This window comes from Ambystoma mexicanum, chromosome 2p (assembly GCF_040938575.1).
Source record: "Ambystoma mexicanum isolate Mex_15411 chromosome 2p, UKY_AmexF1_1, whole genome shotgun sequence".
NCBI classification, from domain to species: Eukaryota; Metazoa; Chordata; class Amphibia; order Caudata; family Ambystomatidae; genus Ambystoma; species Ambystoma mexicanum.
In genome coordinates this window covers 917,563,861-917,571,045 of record NC_090923.1, presented here as the reverse complement: position 1 = coordinate 917,571,045, position 7,185 = coordinate 917,563,861, and the positions used below count along the sequence as shown (strand labels likewise).

Below are 7,185 nucleotides of genomic sequence, written 5' to 3'. Positions count from 1 at the left end.
CACGCATCCAACATTATATTGTGTACCAACTTATAATAGTCCAATTCTGCCTTGGAAAAGCAATACAACTGTAATCATACATTATGAGATATCCTAATTTCTCTCTTCAGAATTATGGTCTTCTCACTGGGACTGACATGCACCAATTATACCAAAAACAATATTACCCAGCTGGATCCCCCTGCCTTGTCTGTAACATCTATTTCCCACTTTCCGATCCACTTCTCTTGAGCTTGTTGACTCTGTCTCCTCCAGCAGCCTAAGTTCTGGATTCCTTGGGTGGGGGAAATATGCTACTCCACAGGCAAGGTTAGGTTCTTTGAACCTACTTCAGTGACGTGGAAAAGTATAAAACCTATTAACATACCACAACATCACATAACATGCTCTGCCCCAGCCCTCCTGAACTTTCAGAAGTATTGTAATGACTGTAAACTCCTCAAGTTTCTGACAGTCCAGTCCAACTCTGGTCTTCGGCCTCATACCTTCCTGGTCTTTCATGACGGGCACCTGTAGCAGCTTGGACATTCTAGACTTTATGTGAAAGCAGAACTCTTGTTTATTGGCTGGTTCTCTCATGACCTCACAAACGCCCATTTCTGAGAGGCTGTGGAGGTGGTTCCTAAGGAGGTGCAGGGCATGCACTTCTTGCCTGCCGAGGCGGTTCCTGAGGAGGTGCAGGGCCAGCACTCTTTGCCTGCCAAGGTTTTCTGGACGTAAGTGTGTGATGAGCAAGAGCTTGGCAAGGGGGGGATGAGAGGATGACAGGCTGCCATGGACTGGGGATGCTTCTATCTAGAGGGACATGCTTGACTTAATGCAGGTCTCGGGTCTCAGATGTATGGGGGGACTGTGCTAGAAGGTGCATTTACACTCTACACCTATACCAGATGCAGGAGATCATTCTGGGAGCCACAATATTGTAGTAAGAAAAAGAGCAAAAATTATCTGAACAATTATCATGATCCAGTGCTAATACAGGAAATGCAGAAAATAAAATAGAAACATTAAAGCATGAAAATATATCATAAACACTAAAATAAATGCAAAAACCCCCCACATTTCTAAAAACACTGATATAGGTACATAAAAGATATAAAAATATAACTTACCGTGATGCAGACAAACTTATCAAGGAAAGGGTGGGCGACTCATCAACCATATCCCCACAATCCAAAGTACAACACCAATTTGCAGCATTGAAGGCAATGCCAAATCAATCCAAAGTGTTCATCTTTGAACAAAAATAATCCCATTTTAATAAAGGTACTATCATATCAATTCCACATTGTTTTTGTATAACTATTTTACCACCATTAATTTTTTCCGTGATATCATGTTTACCACAATAATTGGACACATAAAGATAAATGTGACCCAGCCCTGTACTCCCTAATCACTGGGAAATAATATCAGTCAACACACAACACATAGACGGAAGTACTCTTAACTATTACTGTACTCCTGTCTCTTATTAATTCCATAGTGCCTCTCCATACACCCATCTCTCTCCCACAACTTCAGTAAACACATGCTTCACTTTTTATTACATTCTCAGTAGAATCATAAAATACCTAAATCAATTCTAATAGAAAACAAACAACAATAAAACCATGATAAAACAATACATGCAAATGTTGTCTGGGGATTAGTATGTGAGTCAATGCTGTACTCTGGCCCAGTATAAACACGTTTACTCAGCTTTCTAGTTACCACATTGTATAGGTTGAGGTCTAACCCAAACAATTATTGCACAAGAACTGTTCATAACTGTCTCCTTTTACACCAATACATCACAGTTCTCCTTGTGCGTACACACTACAGCTCCACAGTGTCTGGTGTGGAGCTCTTGCGCAAACCTACAGTCTATAGTCTATTTCTGAGCACCATATACAATGAAAGTTCTCTAGCATGTCGACACATCTGTGTTTGGGCCCACCTGTACTCAAGGTCTCCCATACATCTGTACGAGAATCAAACTTATTTCTGTTGGGCACTCCCATAACAAATTCAACCCTTCCTTTATTCTTGAAAGCTGTGTTTCTTATTTAAAACTCACCCATCTTTCCGCAGTTTAGGGCCTCTCATTGGCACCAAACGGGAACATATCCCATTCAAGCAACTTCATGCCTTCCCCAAACTAGAAAATATCTGAAGAAAACATAACTGCAGGAAGATCTCACAACCTTGAAATGTCTTTTCTCAGCCTGCAGGACTCTCATCACCTCAGCCAAAGGGTATCACTACACAGCATTCATAGCAGAATCCTCCAACAAGAGCAGAGCCCTATTCAAGATGGTCAAAAACCCCCATCAGCCCATACTAACCCCCACAGTACCCAAAGTCATAGAGAGAAGCAATGCAATCAACATGTTCTTCACAAACAAAATCAACACGACACGAGCCCACATTGATGACACCCTACCCACTGTCGGTACCCCAGCATATATCACCACTCCATGTCCCAAGATTTTCAGAATTAAAGATCCTAGAATTCAAGATCCTAACATTGGATGAACTTGCAAACATCTTCACCTCACTCAATGTGACCTCGTACAAGGACATCATCCCAGTCTCCATCCTGAAGAAGATTGCAGGCAAGGCTCTCTATATCCTGCCCCCTACACTACCAACACCTCACTCATGCAACTTAAGTGGCCACATCATACCCCTGTCCCATACTAGACTGGGATGACCTACCACACTCCTGTCTCATCACCCATCTGCACTTCACTGACAAGATCGCTCAGAAGACAGTCATGCTCCAACTGCACAACATGATCATCCAACACAACCTACTTCAAGAATACCAGTTCAGCCTTCGACCAATATGCAGCACCAACACCACCACCATCCAGCTCATTGACGAGGCACTCCTCAGCATGGGAAGGTGTGTCCCATGCCCCCTGGCCCTGCTGGGCCTCTGTCGCATTTGATCCTGTCGATAGAAAAGCGATATGCAACACCGTGTCCTCCAGTATGGGATTGAATGTCACAGATATTTGATGGTTTTACTCCTACCTCACCAACAGACACCGCTCATCCAGATGGGCACATGCAGATTCCAACAATGCCCGGTGACCTTTGGAGGCCCATAGGGCTCCATCTTCAACCCTGTCGTCTTCAACCTCTACCTGGAGCCAGTGAGGGTACTCTTGGCCCCATTTAACATCACAATCAACCAATGTGATTACAATGCATAGGTCAATAGCCTCAACAGCACTAATTTACTATAACACTGCCTCTCCACCATTCAAGGCTGGATGTTATGTGCCTACCTTAAACTCAACCCTATCAAGAGTTTATCCTCCTTTGTGGTGCCACCAAATCAAAACTGGATAACAGAGGGGAGCGCTGGAGTGCCATCTCCAAAGTGGCTGCATCCTAGAGGAGATCTGTGGCAGCAATATTATAAACTATAACATTGCTTGTCTGGATGCATTTCCACTGACTCAATTTGAGGCATTCTATGACAAGATGGGAGGCAAGCATTATGCTTCAACTTAACTCCTCAGCAGTTTCAACAAAAACACAAGAAAACTCTGAAAAGTGTCCATATCTAACTTTTCTTTTCTGAAACTACGAATCTCAAAGTCTCTGCAAAGCCTAGCTATGACACACATCCTGTCTCTGGGCTCCTCCTCTTCTTTTACTGCTCTTCAGCAGATAAGTACTATTTTCTCACCTCCCTGTGTGATAAGTTTGTTTAGCTAAATATCTAAATAGGAGGGGAGATATTGGTAGAAATGTTATGTAGGGAAGCATAACTGAATGAATGTGACTTTATTAGAAGAGTATTGTCAGGAAGTGAACATTACGCGTATGCGCATCGAGGGAATATTTTAACTTGCCAAGCACAAGCGTTGCACGGCCGCGGCAGCTAGTGCAGCCGTGATCTCATGAGGTAAGTATAGCGTAGCATAGCCGCGAGGCGGGCGGCCCTGTGCTGTATTACCGGCATGTCAGGGGCTTAGCTCAGCCTTGCGGCGCTGAGCAGGCAGCCTTGCTCTCCCCCCCACCTTTGTGGGGGCGGAACAAAGAGCTTTCGCAGCGCTCCGGCCCCCACCCTTGGGGAGGCGGAGCCAGAGCGTTACTCCGACACTGCAGTGAGGAAGAGACGGCGAGGAAAACAGATGCCGGGCCCAGCAGTGACTTTAACGCATTATAAAATGACAAAGTTCTGAATTAACTGAACCGGAGGCACGCAGCAACATCGGCCACCAGGACCAGCTCATAGAAGGCTGCAAAAGCAGATCAATATCCCGCGAGGGGAGAAGAATTACCTCCCTACTAAAGAAGGCGTATTTAACCTATTGAAGGCCTCTTAGCCACCAGAAAGTGGTGGATTGGACACGAATAGCCTATTTCAAGGGCAAATAAGATCATAAGACAGTCTGGTGTAAGCCACAAAAAAGAAAAAATATATATATATATTTGCACATATACAGTCACAAAAGGCTAATAAGTGGAGACATCAGACCAAGCGACGTGGGCGTGCAAAGACACCTGTTTCAGGTACCAAGCACACACCACTCGTCAGAATGTCAGAATTTGAGTGGAGCGAGGAGGAACAGCCTCTGGACCTCGCTGCCAGCTTTAAGGAAGTGCTGGGAAGCTTGCTGGTCGATGCAGTGGCGCAGGCGGTATGACCCCTGCAGGAGAGGCTGGAGACTCTAGAGACAATGCTCAATCAGCCCCGATAAAGCACCAAGGAGACTGAAAGCGCTCCCCACAGGAACCTCGATTACAGGGCCGAAGCGGAGTACCCAGACCCGAAAAAGAAAAACCTCTTATGACCCCCCCAGGTCCGATATACGGGGTGAAACAGAAGACCCCTGAGGCAGCCGACGCAATCGCCAAGCTTACAGAAGCTTACTTGCAACATCAGGAAGTGCTAAGCTTCACAACCCCCACTCCAGGGGAAGATAATACAGGAGAAGATGACCCAGGCTCGGAAGAGGAGCCGGCAGAAGGAGACTTGTCCTCTCATGAAGGAGAGGAGGTAGCAGAGGAGGAATGGGAGAAACCCAGCAGGGGGAAGAGAACCCGCAAAGAGAAACATATAGAGGAAGAGCATGCAGACACTGTGGACATGTTTGACCCGGGCAGTATCCGGGACCCAAGGTCCTCAGACTGGCAGCCCTCCCCAGGGTTGCACAATATATGACAATAAGATTGCGAAAAGCCCTCGAAAAAGAAGTGAGGCAACGCCTGTGCGAGGAATTCCCACACCCAGACCTCCCAGGAAAGGTGGCAGAGACCCCTGAGCTAGATCCTAAGATGCTGACCTTTTTGTCTAAGACCAGTAAGGATCCGCGTAAAGGATTTGACAGATTGTGGAGAAGCTGTCAAGAGAAGGTGCTCGATTTGTCAGGACCTCTCGTGAAAATAATGGACCTGGCGGAAAGGGCTAAGGATACAGGGGAAGAAGTGGACCCCGACGCACTTGTGAGCTGGGCGCAAAGAGCGGTCTGCCTTCTAGGCAACGCTAACTGCGCCATCTCTTCAGAGAGAAAGAGAGGTCTACTGCTCAAAATAGATCCGAAGCTGATCGACCTCACATTAAATTAAGCCGGAGAAGCGTGCAACGCCTCCTCTTTGGAGAGACCTTTGGGAAGGAGATGGGCCATTTCGTCGGCACCTACACGTCCCTGGAAAAGGCGCAAACCTCCATTCCAAAAGGTGTTTCCAAGCAGAGCTTTTGCCGGGACCGGCCGCTTCAGGGGTTGTGAGGCCGGTCACTCTCAAGGAGGAAGAAGGCCCCCTAATACCAGAGCCCAAAACTGGGAAAACAAACAGCAAGACACGTTCTTCCCTGCCAGGGGGCATTTCCCAAGAGGGCGCAGAGGAAGAGGATCTGGCCGTGGACAAGGCTTTACACCAGGTGAGAAAAACAGAGTATCCTCCAGTAGGGGGGAGAACGGGGATGTTCTGGTGCACGCTTTCCAGCGATTCTTGGATCTTGCAAACCGTCAGAGGTCTGCAGCTGGAGTTCATTCAACCGCCTGTACAGTTAGGCTGGCCACACCAGCAGCGACTCGCGCTAGCAGAGCAACAATGTTTAGATTGCGAGCTAAACCAATTAGTGCAGAAAGAAGCCATAGAGAGATGCACAGCATCCCCCAGATTTGTAAGCAATATGTTTCTAGTGAACAGGAAGGAGAAAGTTTGGCTGGTTATACATTTAAAAGAATTAAACGGCTGGATCGTGTACCACCCGTTCAAGATGGATGATATCCATCAGCTCGCAGACTCACTGGGAGAAGGGGACTGGCTGATGAGGCTAGACTTGAAAGACCCCTACCTAACGGTACTGGTGCAAGAGAATTACAGGACGTTCCTAGCTTTTCGCTGGAACAAGCAGCTCTGGCAATTCAAGACGATGCCCTTCAGGCTTGCGTCAGCTCCTGGGCTTTTACCAAACTGATGAAGCCAGTAGCAGCAGCGATTCAAGAGAAGGGTATCAGGATGATTGTATACCTCTGACCTATTACTCCTACCGGAGGACCGAGACGCACTGATTTACCAGACAGTATGGGTGCAGGAGCTCCTGTTATCACTGGGATTTCTAGCAAACGTGGAGAAGTCAGACACCACGCCAGCACAGAGAATAGATTTCCTGGGATTCGTTCTAGACACCAGGAAAGCAACGTTAGAGCTACTGGCCCAGAAGATAAGAGATATCAAAAGGAAGAGCAGAGCCTACTTGAGCAAGCAGTGGATTTCTCTAAGGGTTCTAGCGAGGATAGTAGGATTGTTAGCAGCCTCTATTCAGGCCATATTCCCAGGCCCTTTGCACTATCGAGCACTCCAGAGACTAAAGATGAAGCACTTGCAACAGGGTTTAAAGTATCATCAGCAAGTGCCTTTAGATCAGGAGTCCATCATGGAACTGGAATGGTTGATGAAGAATATGGACGCCTGGAATGGACCTGCCATCTTCGGAGACCGACCAGACCTGGTGATAGAGTCAGACGCCAGCTGAATAGGCTGGAGAGCGAGATGCAGAGATCTAGAGACAGGAGGAAAATGGAGCGAAGTGGAGCTTTGCCTGCACATAAAACTCCTGGAACTCCTAGCGGGATCATTTGAGATCAAAGCATTAACGAGAGGGAAAGTGAGTTTGTGCGTTCTTCTAAAGATGGACAATATCTCGGCAGTCCGTTACATAAATCACCTAGGAGG

General features: G+C 46.8%; 1 long non-coding RNA gene across 1 annotated transcript in view; it reads left to right on the top strand.

Annotated features, from left to right (window-relative positions):
* Nucleotides 1–585: 585 nt before the first annotated feature.
* Nucleotides 586–7,185, top strand: part of LOC138565961 (uncharacterized) — a 283,968-nt gene continuing 277,368 nt past the window's right edge. Inside the window, exon 1 of the long non-coding RNA XR_011301739.1 lies at nucleotides 586–716. This is a non-coding gene — a long non-coding RNA (uncharacterized lncRNA). The remainder of the gene's footprint in view (nucleotides 717–7,185) is intronic.